The following is a 16,495-nucleotide window of genomic DNA, read 5'->3' on the forward strand; positions in this document are numbered from 1 at the left end:
TTCGATGATGAGCTAAGCTTATGTCGATCTTCCTCATCTTATCGTTTCACCTCCAACAACAAGCTTGGTTTGGAGTTTGTGTCGTACCCTTGGTTCCAATAACTTTTCGCTTCACCATTCTTTTGACTTGATGTCATTGCCGATCGATTACATCTTCAAGAAACCTCTCGACAAGTGTGTCGTGATCATCGTCAACATTTTAACTTCTTCCAAGATATCAATTGAATTCATGATGAGAAATTCCATGCTTGTCCCTCGATGATCTGTGTTGTCATCGACCACATCCATGCCTTCCTTTCAAACACAGACTTGGTCTTGTTTGAATGAACTTTAAGTTCCTTGCTATCCAGCAATTGTTCTTCTTTACCTTGGAACATTAACATCTCTTTTGTCCTCAATGTTGTGAGAATTTCACCACCTCTTAAGAAATCTTGGTATGGTGATACTTCTCACCATCACCATTCCTTCTTGGGTCCTCGTGTTGATTCCAACCGGGGTACCAACGAGTGAGCGGTGCTGTTTGGATCCCGCCCTTCTAGCAACCCTATTGCTTTGAAGTTAATGGTCGGTCGTTCATTCTTAGACTATTGATTATTGAATCACCATTCCGACGTTGGTCCTGCAACCCAGCCCATATTTCGGGTGCACATTTCAAACAATGTTTAATTGTGTATGTTTCCCTCGAGCATACATCATTATACCATTTGATCTGACAAATGTTATCTCCTTGTTCACATAGTTGTGGAAATCCATCTTTTGGAAATCTCAATGGATTGTCACTGAGTCAATCAGTCACCTCCTCACCTCTCCTTGATTTAATGATGAACCCTTGTTCGGAACTTGCTTCCATAGTTCATTTCCCGAGAATCTTACAATGTCATCTCGTCAAATTGTGCCGCACCTTCTCTTCTTAGGCATCCTAAGTCTGAGGTATCCTGACACCAATCAGAACTGAATCTCGGTCAGATATGATGGTTGGAACATATTTCCAAGAGTTATAACATTGGTCTTTATATGACCCGGTAAGGTGATGTCGTGCCTAGCACACCTGGCCGGAGGACCTATTGTTACCATTTCCTTTTAGCAAGGCTATCCTTTTCTTCCATGAGGAAATTGTAAGGCTTATTCTACAAGCGGTTCCCGATGGACCCTTTTTGTTTCTAAAGTCTGATCTTCACCTGATAACCATGTCAAGGCTATCTCGATGCATGTTTGTGGTACTCCGATTTTCAACAGGAAGATTTGAAGCCCAATGCTAAATGTTTCCTGCTCAATTATCCAAACACCGTTGTATGGGTAATGTCATGAAATTTCTCTCCCCTACCTAAAGAGTTTTCTACATTATATCCTGTCATGGATATCATGCTCAGCTTGTCCTTGGGAAGGATATACCCTTGAAATATGTGTTTAAACACATTTTCCTTTCCATTGTTCTATTTAAATCTGATAATCATATCTTCCTTTCCATTGTTTGGTTTAACCTTTCTTGTGATTTATATGATCTGAGCAGTAATAAGTCACTGCTTTTGTAAGCACCTCGGTGTATGACTTTGTCAGTAAGAACATGTTACTATGGTTGATGATATTCCGGTAACCACCAATGGACGAGAACTTTGCCTATTGGTTCGCCTCGTTTCGGTGAGCAGGAAAATGGTTCTCTTCGTCCCTCGCCCTTGGTACCGATGTTGTTGCCGACATAAAAGACAGGCTATCCTCTGACATGCCTTGCTATCATGATCGTGCAAGATGTCACCGCCCTTCCTACTTTTAACCCACATGGTGGGCCCATAACCCACAGTTCCACATGATCGAAACCTGACTCTCTTGTAGATCCTATTGCCAAAGATATTCCTTGAGCTTGGCTTCGTATGCAACTCACGAGCCACATTCCTAGTGATCTATTCTAGTATCAGGCGCAATACTATTTCTCGTTGCTCTGGACCCATTTCACACTTTGTTCAGGCATCGAACGATTGTCTACCCGCTTAAACTTCTCATGGTACCTTCTTACTAGCTCTCGATAACTTCTTAAGTTTCAATACGAGAGTTACTTTCCGCCACCTTCCCCGATGTTATTGACCAGTTAGTCAACCTTGCAGAGGTCTGTTCTTTCGGAATAACCACCCTTATTCTTTTGTAAGTACGATGGAGTTCCCGAAGAAAGGATGCCGACTTCATCGTGATGATCTGAAGCAGAGAAATAAGGACATCAACGAAGCGGGTCAACTACTTCAGGGAGAGCAAAAATGAATGAGAAGATCCATTAGGATGTCGTAACCAAATCTTCCCCCCTTGCTCTACCCCTTAAATCTCGGGACGAGATTTCTTGTAGTGGAGGGGTTTTGTAACGCCCGGATAATCAAGCTACAGTGAACCTCTGCTAATGATGCCACGCCACTTCCATTACTGTTGCTAATCTCACGTTAGTTCGAAACCGATTTAAATTCAAAGTCAAAATCAAGCAATCAATAAAAGTTTTCAAATATTAAAACTAAAATGTTCATCATGTGGCAAATAATCCCTAACTAGTTTTGGTGGTGGAACCAACCTTTTACAAAGTGTTTAAATGCCCTAAACTAATTAAAAACATCGGCTAACATAATAATTTAGTTGCTTTTGAAAATATAAAAATATTAAACTAATTTATTTTGGGTCCAACTAGGTTTGGCAGTGGCCTATTTTGATGATACTAATTTAGGTGCTAACTTGGTATTTTAAAGAAACTAAAATAATTAGGAACTAAAGAAAAAATAAAAAAAATAAAAAAAGGGTAAAGTAAAATAAAAATAAAACATAACAAATAAAAGGCCAAAAGGCCCCCCCTCCTACCGGGCCTCGGCCCAGCCACATGCAGGCCGGCCCATCCCCACTCCCTTAACCCCTGGTGCCGAAACCCTAGACACCGACACCCCCACTCCCCCCACTCGCCCCCACTCTCCCTCCCCCCGATCCCCTCCTGAATCGTGGATCGGGATCGAACCCCGACGCCCTCCGCCTCGCTCCCTCGTCTCTCTCCCTGCCCGATCTGGGTCGGGGCAGCCCCCTCGATCCCATCTCCCCGCCGGACGCCGTCGTCGCGCTCCCCCCAGACGTCGTTGTCACCACCACCCCGTCGCCGCCTCGTCCCGCCACTCCATCGCCGGGCCGTCCCACATCGCCGGACGTCCCCGTCCTCCACCTCGAGCACCGCTGCCCCGTGCCCTACGCCCGCAGTGAGCCCCTCATCCTTCCATGTCCCTCGCACATTACGGCGCCGTCCCTGACCGTGCTCCCCGCGCCCATCACCGCACCCTTCCCGTCGTCCGCTCGCGCACATCGCGGACCGCGACCACGCGTCGCCATGGACCTACGGCTGCTCCCTCGCGTGGCCTACGCCCGCGCCTCGCTCGCCGCCGCGCGAACCGCCCTGACCTCGCCCACCGGCCACCGCGGCTGGTGCCGGCTCCCCTCGTCCCTGTCCGTGGCCGCCTTGGCCGAGGCCAGCCGCCGCTCGGCTCCCCCCATCGTCCCTGACGCCGCCATCACACACCGTCGTCTGCCTCCGGCCGCCCTGCTGCCAGTCGGCAGTCGCAGCCCTCCGCGTGCTCCGGCCGGCTACAGCTCGCCGGAGCTCCACGGCGGCGCGCCGGCGCCAGCTCCTACCAGGTGGCCGCAGCGCCCAGTCGGGTGCACCCGCGCGGGGCAGCGCCCATTCGGGCTGTGCCCGACGCCCGACCCGCTATGGCCCTCTGGGCCACTGCCAGACGGGGCCCACGCCCCAGCACATATTATAAAAAAAGAATTAAAATAAATAATAATAAATAAAAAATATAAATAAATAATAAAAATAAAAATAATTAACTTAATTAATTTTGATTAATTAAACTAAACAACCAATTAAGCTAATTAAACATTAGTTACCTAATTAACCTAATTAGCTAATTAAGTAGTCAATGACAGTGGGGCCCACCCCTAATTAATCCTTATTAGGTTAATTAATATGTTTAATTAAAATGTGTCACTGACCAGTGGGACCCACTAGTCAGGTTGACCAGTCAACCCCTGTTGACTGCTGACGTCAGCATGACATCATGCTGATGTCATAAATCCAGTTTCGAATTAAATTAATTCTGTTAATTCTAAAAATGAATTAAATCTTTAAAAATTAATATAAAATAATTCGTAACTCGGATGAAAATACTTTGTACATGAAAGTTGCTCAGAACGACGAGACGAATCCAGATACGCAGCCCGTTCGTCCGCCACACACCCCTAGCATATCGAACACGCAACTTTCCCCCTCTGGTTCATCTGTCCGAAAACACGAAACACCGGGGATACTTTCCCGGATGTTTCCCCCCTTCACCGGTATCACCTCATACCGCGTTAGAACACGTCTAGCTCTGCCTGTTGTCCTGTTATGCACTTGCTTGCTATGTATTTACTGTTTCTCCCCCTCTTCTCTTCGGTAGACCCCGTGACAATGCTGATGCCCCTGTGGTCGACTACGTCACCGACGACCCCTCCTTCTTGTCTGAGCAACCAGGCAAGCCCCCCCCTTGATCACCAGATATCGCCTATTCCTTCTCTATACTGCTTGCATTAGAGTAGTGTAGCATGTTACTGCTTTCGGTTAATCCTATACTGATGCATAGCTTGTCATTGTTGCTATAGTTGTTACCCTTACCTGCTATCCTACTGCTTAGTATAGGATGCTAGTGTTTCATCAGCGGCCCTACACTCTTGTCCGTCTGCCATGCTATACTACTGGACCGTGATCACTCCGGGAGGTGATCACGGGTATATACTATATACAATTATACATGACACATGTGGTGACTAAAGTCAGGTCGGCTCGTTGAGTACCCGCAAGTGATTCTGATGAGGGGGCTGAAAGGACAGGTGGCTCCATCCTGGTAGAGGTGGGCCTGGGTTCCTGACGGCCCCCGACTGTTACTTTGTGGCGGAGCGACAGGGCAGGTTGAGACCACCTAGGAGAGAGGTGGGTCTGGCCCTGGTCGGCCTTCATGGATACTAAACACGCTTAACGAGACCTTGGTATTTGATCTGAGTCTGGCCATTTGGTCTATACGCACTAACCATCTACGCGGGAGTAGTTATGGGTATCCCGACGTCGTGGTATCAGCCGAAGCCTTCGTGACGTCAGCGATCGCGCGGCGCGCGCCGGATTGGACTGGAACGCCACTAGGCTAGGTCTGCTTCCGGCCGCGTACGCAACGTGCAGGTGTGCAATGGGCGATGGGCCCAGACCCCTGCGCGCATAGGATTTAGACCGACGTGCTGACCTCTCTGTTGTGCCTAGGCGGGGCTGCGACGTGTTGATCTTCCGAGGCCGGGCATGACCCAGAAAAGTGTGTCCGGCCAAATGGGATCGAGCGTGTTGGGTTATGTGGTGCACCCCTGCAGGGAAGTTTATCTATTCGAATAGCCGTGTCCCTCGGTAAAAGGACGACCCGGAGTTGTACCTTGACCTTATGACAACTAGAACCGGATACTTAATAAAATACACCCTTCCAAGTGCCAGATACAACCCGGTGATCGCTCTCTAACAGGGCGACGAGGAGGGGATCGCCGGGTAGTATTATGCTATGCGATGCTACTTGGAGGACTTCAATCTACTCTCTTCTACATGCTGCAAGATGGAGATGGCCAGAAGCGTAGTCTTCGATAGGATTAGCTATCCCCCTCTTATTCTGGCATTCTGCAGTTCAGCCCACTGATATGCTCCTTTACACATATACCCATGCATATGTAGTGTAGCTCCTTGCTTGCGAGTACTTTGGATGAGTACTCACGGTTGCTTCTCTCCCTCTTTCCCCCCTTTCCTTCTACCTGGTTGTCGCTACCAGATGTTGGAGTCCAGGAGCCAGACGCCACCGTCGACGACGACTCCTACGACACTGGAGGTGCCTACTACTACGTGCAGCCCGCTGACGCCGACCAGGAGTAGTTAGGAGGATCCCAGGCAGGAGGCCTGCGCCTCGTTCGATCTGTATCCCAGTTGGTGCTAGCCTTCTTAAGGCAAACTTGTTTAACTTATGTCTGTACTCAGATATTGTTGCTTCCGCTGACTCGTCTATGATCGAGCACTTGTATTCGAGCCCTCGAGGCCCCTGGCTTGTATTATGATGCTTGTATGACTTATTTATGTTGTAGAGTTGTGTTGTGATATCTTCCCGTGAGTCCCTGATCTTGATCGTACACATTTGCGTGCATGATTAGTGTACGGTCGAATCGGGGGCGTCACACTCTCCCTCGACACTCAGCTGGATCGAGAGTTCGTGGGACGTCACCGAGCCGAACGTGTGCAGATCGCGGAGGTGCCGTACTTTCGGTACTAGGATCGGTCGGATCGTGAAGACGTACCACTACATCAACCGCGTTGTCATAACGCTTCCGCTTTCGGTCTACGACGGTACATGGACAACACTCTCCCCTCTCATTGCCAACCATCCCCCATCACCAATTTCACGATGCTCACCACCGTGAGTGAGTAATTCCATTGTAGGCTTGCTGGTCCGTGATGGGTTGGATGAGATTTACCATGTAATCGAGTTAGTTTTGTTAGGGTTTGATCCCTAGTATCCACTATGTTCTGAGATTGATGTTGCTATGACTTTGCTATGCTTAATGCTTGTCACTAGGGCCCGAGTGCCATGAACTCAGATCTGAACCCTTTATGTTTTCATGAATATATTTGTGTTCTTGATCCAACATTGCAAGTTATAGTCACCTACTACGTGTTATGATCCGACAACCCCGGAGTGACAATAGTCAGGACCACTCCCTGTGATGACCGTAGTTTGAGGAGTTCATGTATTCACTAAGTGCTAATGCTTTGGTCCGGCACTCTATTAAAAGGAGGCTCTTAATATCCCTTAGTTTCCAATAGGACCCCGCTGCCACGGGAGGGTAGGACAAAAGATGTCATGCAAGTTCTTTTCCATAAGCACGTATGACTATATTCGGAATACATGCCTACATTACATTGATGAATTGGAGCTAGTTCTGTGTCACCCTATGTTATAACCGTTGCATGATGAATGCCATCCGACATAATTATCCATCACTGATCCATTGCCTACAAGCTCGTTTCATATTGATCTTTGCTAAGTTACTTTTTCGTTGCCGCTGGTACAATTGCTACGAAACTACTACTGTCACTTTTGCCACTGTTACCGCTACTTCCATACTACTTTGCTACTAAACTAGCAATATGGCCCGCTCGATGCGTGGGCTAGAAATTTATAAAGTTGATTGATGAGGACATATGATTCATTTGTCTAAAGAAAAAGAGGAATTAAAATTGTGGTGCCATTTTTAAATATAAGATTTAGGTGAACAAAGTTTTATCGTTGTTATGTTTTGGTGTTTACCAATATATAAATATATGTGTTATGCATGGTGCACTAACTATTTTTTATGATCAGTTCTGTAGTTGATATTATATTTGTATATTTTTTGTGTTTTTACCATTTTTGCATTGTTTTGTTTTTTCTATAAACACAAATTTAATAGTTCTCGTTGTTTTCGTGTAGGCATTAATGGGTAGATTTGCTAATGCGGTGCCAGATTGTTAGGTATATATAGTGACTATTGTACCGTAAGTGATCTTGTTTTAATTTGGTATAAAAGTTATAGTACATATCCTTTAAGCCATCTTTGGTAGGTATTTCTTTTGATGATCATTTGATTTAGTTAATTTAAGACACATGCGCTTAATCAAAATAGGGTTATTCATAGTCCAGCTAATCATTCTGGGTAGCACCGTTTATTGGCTGCACCGTTTACCAAATTGCGCTTGGAAATTTGTCTTAGCGATCTTAATCCTATTTGAGTGGAATAAAATTCACTTTTTTCTTGGAAAAAATAGACAAGTACACTCAGCTGTACCAATGGTGTCTTGTAGTTTGACGTTAGCATAATTTGCTTTCAGATTGTCCACTTTCTAGAAAAGAAACATCCTCCATTTTATAATTATAAATAACATTGTGCACGCTACTACTCCTTCCGTTCCTAAATATTTGTCTTTCTACAGATTTCAAATTGTGACTACATACGGAACAAAATGAGTGAATCTACACTCTAAAATATGTCTATATACATCCGTATGTGGTGACCATTTGAAATCTCTAGAAAGACAAATATTTAGCAATGGAGGGAGTATATAAGTACATGTACAAAACGTTTTTGGTTTCATAGGTCCCACGATGCTATGTCTTCCTTTTCCCTATTATGTATAGCATTCTCGACTTCTGAATAGAACTTTTTTGTAGAGCATTGTTTTTAAAAAGGTTAAAATTTTCTACTGGTGGAATACAGTCTCACGCAGATGGACCTAGGCACCTAGCTAGCGAACACACATATTCTTTCGTACGCACCCCGAATAAAAAAAATCCTCTTTCCCATTTACACTTTCACACAGCCACATGTTGCTCTTGCCCGATCCTCTTTCTCTCCGCTCACTCCCAGATTGCTGCCACTGGATAGCTCCCATCAGCTTGCTGCATTGATTCGGTGCCCTGAGCTTGCTCGCCTCACTTGCAGCCAGCCCCGCCGCTCGATTCGTTGGGGCGGCCATAGGGTGACCTCCGACGGCGGCTGGTTTGTCTCGTAAACGGCGATGGAGGGGGTAGCAGGGCCAAGGTGGAGCTGCGCAAGGGAGGAGGCGAGATCGTCGATCTGCAAGGTGATGTTACTCTCGGCGTCGGTGCAGCTGATGTGGGCGTGGATTTTGTCTCCCGCAGCGAGCTTTGATCCATCTTTAGTATGATGATGCTGGAGACGTTTTCTGACGCTAGAGCGCCAGCCAGACGCATCCTCCACATCTCCAACATTCTTCGAAGTTCGACCAGCAGGTCCCCATTTTTTCTTTTCCTCACTGAGTCATATATTTATTTATTTTGTAACCATTTCCTTTGTTTTTTGCGATTGAACCATCATAATGTACTTAAGGAAATGCCTGTTAAGTGAACATGTTTCTTCATTTTTCCTTCAAATCTTGCAAAAAACATGTGATTCCTTTTTTAAGAGCTCTATAAGTGTTGAATGACGTAGATAGTAATTAGCGAAATTAGAAAGAATGTAAGTATATGTGTGCGCACATATGATAACTGAATCAGCGGACTTGAGAGCTCGTCGAATTCGGCGGCACTTTTGCGGTCAGCATGTAGGCGATGTGCTAGCTTCTATCCTATGCAAGTGTGAGGTTCATGGGGGCATTGTTGTCCCCAAGTTCTGACCCGGATGCGTCATTGCTGTCCCAAAGTGATGTAGTCCAAAAATTTGCCTTCATCATTGACAGAGGCAGCCCGGCTAGGTCATCGAATATTTTCACCTGCAAGTCCTCCTTCCTCTTATCCGATTGAACTAATATAATCAAATAAGGTAGTGCTTTTTAGCGATTAACGTTTCAGTTTATGGTTTTTATATCATTATGTATACTGGCTGCTCTTGATTTTCTTTTGGCTGACTTATCGTAAAGGTACTAAATGATGATAGTAACTTATGAATGCCAAATACATCTTACAGCGTAGTGTTAATTCGATTATTCCCCATCCACCTTTTCTAGGCTTGGGACTGACATTGGCAGTGTTAGCCCCTCTACCCATATTAATATTTAACAAACTTAAGAAATAATTAGTATATTTATGGTTAGCTATAGTTTCAATACTTTCCAAAGACAAATTAAGATTTAATCAGTAAATATGAAGAGGTTTGATTCCATTGTACATATAAAATATAACAATGTGTCGATGAAGTCACATGATATAGATTATCCATGTTTGGTATTAATGATTTATTTCCACCAAATGTTGATGCATGTTTGCAATACTTCGGTACGGTAGTAGACCATATATGTCCTGCCATATCATGTTAGCGTAGCTAAGTCTGTTTTTATTTTCAGTATTGTTTGCAGTGCAAGGTAAATCGGTGGCTCTCTGAATGGTGGCAAAACAACGTTTCCCTGTTGTCAGCATAGTCCTAAAGATGGCATGCTTTTCGCTCTATTGAAAGTTCTTTCTTCAAAAATTCCACCCCGTCATTCACACTTGTATCTTGGTTTTTCGAAGCCCCAAGTTCCCATACCATTCCTTTCCAATGCCTTGTCCAAGTTTCTGAATTTGCCATCAATTTTAATATTAGTAATGTCTCGTATTGTTGATACTGAAAAGACGAAAAAGTATTTGGGGTTTGCTTCTTTCATGTTTACTTTTTGTTACTTTTAGTAATGTACACTTTTTGTTACTTTTAGTCATGTACATGTACATAACATAAATGAGGTTCATGAATGTCCAGATTTTAGATGTTGATTGTATTTTATTGTTGCTTACCTCATAGTCTCACCAGTCTAGCTGATTAGTGCTTCTTTTTTGTCGATTGTTTTGCAACCCTCATGCTTTGTATTTCTCTTTTCTATGTAGTCTTGCCTCTTTAGTTTTGTCTGTTGAGTTAATTGCCCTCCATAAACATAAATACCAATTAGTAGAAGTAAGATATGGAATTTCATTCATAAGCAATTTATTACTCGTGGTGGTGGTCAATGTACATGATGAACATTTTTACAGGACATAGTTCCTTGTGGTAATGGAACATTTTTTCCCTCAGTATTGGTTTAGACAGAGTGCATGGGTATGTTTTATCATGATTTTCTTGAAAGCATACTTCATAGCTATAGGTAGAACCAAATGTAACATGTTTTTTGTGATTTAATAGAGCAATTTAAATTAGCTGCACTTGAAGATGTGGAAATGCATGGGCGACCGGACTTTATAACCACTTGTTCATGGTAAAATGTGTGCGATATAATTTTAGTACATCAAATCCATTGAGTTAATGAAGGAATATTTTTATGGTCAAAAAAATTGGAGGACAAAGATAGAAGAATTGATGTGCAAAGCATAAGCAAGGTACATAATTTGCTTCATGTATACTATACTACCAGTTGTGCATCATTAGTGGTAAAATTTAGAACCAAATGGATGATGATACACATAAGGGTAAAACTTTGTGAAGATTTTCTTACTTCACGTGGATCAAAGGTTGTTCTTTTGGTGTAGCTGTGTAGTGTGGGACATCCCTATGCATGATTGAAAGCCGTCTATTTTTCTTGTCTCGCAGTTTCATTCTCCTCCTCTTGTGCCTCATTAGAATTGTTGCCTTTTTAGTTGTAACATTCTTGAGATACCACATATAAAAGTTTCACGATTAGTGATGGATCACCTTGTTGGATTGCATATTGGATTTGTTTTAACCACCTTGGCAGGTTTTCTCAAATTCCTTGCTATATGGCCCACCTTTTCTATTTTCATTGATTATTCCTACACAATAGAGAATGCAAATATAAAGTTAAACAGGATTACATCATAATATATTATAGATTGTCGCAAACCTAGAATTTATGCTTTTTTAGGGCGACGGACGACTATGAAGCTCAATGGCGATGTGCCCACTGGTCTTTGGACAGGGGAGTACCTTGCTCCGCTGCTTGAGACCTGGGCAAGCTGGCCCTGCTTGTCCCAATGGTGGGGCCACCACCACTGATTTAAGATTAATGCTCAAGTTTATGAAGATTCATTATTTTTATTACTTCTCACCTTACAAGTATTTGTTTGTCTTAGAAGTAAAGGAGACCAACTTTCTTTCTGCAGAAATCTTTAATGATAAAGATGATCTTAAGCACCAATCATCACGTGAAGGCACAAATATTGAGTATTTCTTAGTAGCAGCTGGACAAAGCCATCTCTACCTGATTAATGAGGTACTTTTTTTAACAGAATTACTTAGGTACTCAGGCAAAATATTATGTGAAACATCATTTGATCTACAAACTCCAAGTGGATACCATATTGCAGTGCCATTTGCTTCTTAATGGACTTAAGACCTATGGAAGCTATTCCACAACCCCAAATTATAGTTGAGGAGCCCGCTATAATTCTGTGAGATGGTAGTTACTGGAGGCGGTTTGATCTCTCGACGGAGTTGACTACAACCGAGGATAACCAACAGGAGATTTGGGGGTTGGTGACTGATGCAGGAAGACGATGCTGAAGTGCCACTTGTTGGAGGAAGTTGACGTCGAAGTGTTATTTGCCGGAGGAAGATGATGTACCAGCGGTACTCTAAAATCTAGAGGACAATGACGTTTTGGGGTGGTCGAAGCATTGCCTGGTGAAGATATTTCAGGGATAGCTGAGTTGATCACGTTTGCACGATGGAAGGAGAGGCTATTTGGATGCTGAGAGACTTTATCTATGTATAAGCGAACATCAGATTTTGGTTCTATTTGGAGAGATAGTATCTCTATACACTATTGAGAGAGTTTGGTTATGTTCTGAGAGACTTTATCTATGTATAAGCGAACGTCAGGTTTTGGTTCTATTTGGAGAGATAGTATCTCTATACACTATTGAGAGAGTTTGGTTATGTCTTGAGAAATTGTATCTTTGTACAGGATTGTGAGAGGCCAAGAGTTATTTGCAAAAAAAGAAGAAGCGTGAGAGTTTGGTCATTGTACCATGTACGTGCGTGTGTGTGCTGATCAATTTTTTATATTGTGGGGCGTCCGCCTACTTTGCAAAAAAAGAACCTGAGAGTTTGGTCATTCTACCATGTACGTGCGTATGTGTGCTGATAAATTTTTTATATTGTGGGACGTCCGTGTACCATGTACGCGTGAGTGTGCTGTTCAATTTGTTTTTTGAAACTCTGTTTAGTTTCTTTTATTATGCGTAGGGTGTGGGTCCACCTGGTTTACGAAGATCTAATGATTCTAGTTTTTCAATGGAATTAGGCCCACCGAATTAAAGGCCAGATGTTTCTAATTATTGTAGGATTTTCTAGCTAATTATCTTTATTCCGATGATCCCCTCAAGTACTTTTTAATATAAATAGATACTTTGCTGCAGATATTAAGTCTTTCAGTTGTGGTTGAATTGACAACTCAGCTGCTAATACTGAAGAATAATCTTTGACTCCTCTTATGTCGAATCAATAAATTTGGGTTGAATACTCTAGCATCGAAAACTGTTGCTATCCCCTATACTTGTGGGTTATCAAGACATTTTTCTGGCTGCGTTACCGGGGAGCATAGCTCTATTCTCTAAGTCACTTGGGATTTATATCTGTTGATCACTATGAGGAATTTGAAAGACGAAAGAACCAAGATTTTTCCCCCAACTACGAGGGGAGGTAAGGAACTGCCTTCTAGCTCTGCACTTGGTTCTCCTTTTGTTTTGAGTAAACTTGCAGACACCTACACCTGCTATTGATTCCAATATGTCGCATGTTATTGATGATGCCACTTCTGCTTTGAATGATGCTTATGATACTACTTCTGTGCTTGATAATACTGTGCCACTAGGTAAATTTCTTGATGAACAACTTGCTAGGGTTAGAGAGAATGAAATTACTGAAACTGATGATATTATTGAAGATCATGATTATGATTCTCCCCCTAGATATGAATTGCCTGTCGTTCCTGAAGGTTATGTTATGGATGAAGAAACTGCTAGAGACTTCTTTGCTTGCAATGTAGAGAGGATCTTAAGAAATTGGTTGTTAAGTTGAAAGAAAAATCCTTAAATGCTAGAATGAAATATGATCCCGCTTTTGCTACTTCACCTATCTTTGTTATTGATAAGGATTATGAATTCTCTGTCGATCATGAGTTAATTACTTTGGTTGAATCTGATCATTTTCATGCTTATGAGTCCGAAACTGTTGTGGCGCATCTTACTAAATTAAATGATATAGCCACCCTATTTGCTCATGAGGAAAAAATTCGTTATTACTATATCCTTAAATTATTTCCTTTCTCACTAAAGGGTGATGTTAAGATATGGTTTAATTCTCTTGCTCCTGGTTGTGTGCGTAGTCCCCAGGATATGATTTATTACTTCTCTGCAAAATATTTCCCTGCTCATAAGAAACAAGCCGCTTTAAGGGAAATATATAATTTTGTGCAAATTGAAGGAGAGAGTCTCCCACAAGCTTGGGGGAGGCTTCTCCAATTACTTAATGCTTTGCCTGATCATCCTCTCAAGAAAAATGAAATACTTGATATCTTTTATAATGGACTAACCGATGCTTCCAGAGACCACCTGGATAGTTGTGCTGGTTGTGTTTTCAGGGAAAGAACTGTTGAGCAAGCTGAATTGCTATTGAATAATATATTGAGTAATGAAAATGATTGGACACTTCCTGAACCAACTCTGAAGCCAACTCCGAAGAAGAGGGTATTCTACTTCTCAGTCCTGAAGATATGCAAGAGGCAAAGAAATCAATGAAAGAAAAAGGTATTAAAGCTGAAGATGTTAAAAATTTACCGCCTATTGAAGAAATACATGGTCTTGATAACCCGACACAGGTAGTAGAGGTAAACTCTCTCCGTAGATATGATGAAGGTGATATTCCTCATAATAAATCTGCTAGTAAATGCTTGGATGAGTTTGATAATTTTATTGTTAAACAAGAGAATTTCAATGCTTATGTTAGTAGACAATTGAAACGAAATGCTTACATGCTTGATCACTTGGGTAATTATATGAGTAGAACTGTTAATGATCTTAAGCTTATTAGTAAACATGCTTCCATGGTTACAACCCAAGTAGAACAAGTACTTAAAGCTCAAGATGAATTGATTAGTGAGTTGAATAATAAGAATAATGATAATGCCGTTAGGGTTATGACTAGAGATGGTAAAATGACTCAGGAACCTTTTGTATCCCGAGGGCCATCCTAAGAGAATTGAGCAAGATTCTCATAGGGTTAATACTGATGCACCTAGTCCTAGTAATAAAAAGAAAAAGAAAACTGATAGGACTTTGCATGCTAGTGAACCTGCTATAGATACACCTGAGAATCCCAATGATATTTCTATTTCTGATGCTGAGACACAATCTGGTGATGAACATGAACCTAGTGACAATGTTAATGATGATGTTCATGTTGATGCTCAACCTAGTAACGATAATGATGTAGAGATTGAACCTGCCATTGATCTTGATAACCCGCAATCAAAGAATCAACGTTATGATAAGAGAGACTTCGTTGCTAGGAAACATGGTAAAGAAATAGAACCAGGGGTTCAGAAACCCATGCCCTGTAACATCCCAAATTTCCAATTTGGAATGTTATACATAGGTCATTCATGCATATCATATTTTATTGCATTTCGTTTTTGCGATCCTCGAAATCCTAAGCAACTCAAGGACCCATGGAGAGAGTTGGGGATTTCACCATTTCATATTTGAATTATTATCAAATATCGAAACAAGGATCACTTTGGTTTTAATTAATTTTCTCTCCGAAAATATTTCATATTAAAAATATATGAGAGGAGATAATATGACTTCTCCAAAATAAATGAAATATTGGAGGAAAAATACCAAAATCAAATAATATATTTTATTTGGATTTTATTGCTATTTATTTGAATTAGAAAAAAATATGCATTTTTCAAAATTGCATTTTAGGCCAAAAAAATGTTCACCATGTTCTAAATATTTTATTTAGACGGTGAAAATTTGTTTTGGTATTTTAAGATTTTTATTTATTTTTCTAGGATTTATTTTTGGCGAATATGTTTAAAAAAATATATATTCCCCGCCGGACCGAACTGGGCCGAGGCCCAATTGGCCCAGCCACCCCGCGCCGCCGTCTCTCTCGCGGAGACCGCGAGCCGCCCGCTGCCGCCCGCCGTGGCTGACTCGACCATGCCTCCCCCGTCCCCTGCCGCAAGCCGCCTCCCTCCCCTCCTTAAAAGCCGACCCAGGGCCCCCCCTGGAGCCCCAAGTCGCCACCCGCCGCCGCCCGCAAGCCGCCGCTGTCGGTGTCAAAACCGGCGGATCTCGGGTAGGGGGTCCCAAACTGTGCGTCTAAGACGGATGGTAACAGGAGGCGGGGGACACGATGTTTATCCAGGTTCGGGCCCTCTCGATGGAGGTAATACCCTACTTCCTGCTTGATTGATCTTGATGATATGAGTATTACAAGAGTTGATCTACCACGAGATCGTAGAGGCTAAACCCTAGAAGCTAGCCTATGGTATGATTGTTCTTGTCCTACGGACTAAGCCCTCCGGTTTATATAGACACCGGAGGGGGCTAGGGTTACAGAGTCGGTTACAAGGGAGGAGATCTACATATCCGTATTGCCAAGCTTGCCTTCCACGCCAAGGAGAGTCCCATCCGGACACGGGACGAAGTCTTCAATCTTGTATCTTCATAGTCCAACAGTCCGGCTGTCCGAGGACTCCCTAGTCCAGCACTCCCTCAGTAGCCCCTGAACCAGGCTTCAATGACGATGAGTCCGGCGCGCAGATTGTCTTCGGCATTGCAAGGCGGGTTCTTCCTCCGAATACTCCATAGAAGATTTTGAACACAAGGATAGTGTCCGGCTCTGCAACAAATTCCACATACCACCGTAGAGAGAATAATATTTCCACAAATCTAATCTGCTGACAACTTTTCACAACGTGACATCACACCACGGC

General features: G+C 42.8%; 1 long non-coding RNA gene across 1 annotated transcript; it reads left to right on the top strand.

The window, feature by feature from the left end:
* Positions 1–8,357: 8,357 nt before the first annotated feature.
* Positions 8,358–12,601, top strand: LOC109732769 (uncharacterized). Its single transcript, XR_002225463.4, has 4 exons — positions 8,358–8,858; positions 9,908–11,525; positions 11,652–11,761; positions 11,856–12,601. It is a non-coding gene; the product is annotated as an uncharacterized lncRNA (long non-coding RNA).
* Positions 12,602–16,495: the final 3,894 nt, after the last annotated feature.

Source organism: Aegilops tauschii, chromosome 3 (genome assembly GCF_002575655.3).
Source record: "Aegilops tauschii subsp. strangulata cultivar AL8/78 chromosome 3, Aet v6.0, whole genome shotgun sequence".
Classification (NCBI taxonomy): Eukaryota; Viridiplantae; Streptophyta; class Magnoliopsida; order Poales; family Poaceae; genus Aegilops; species Aegilops tauschii.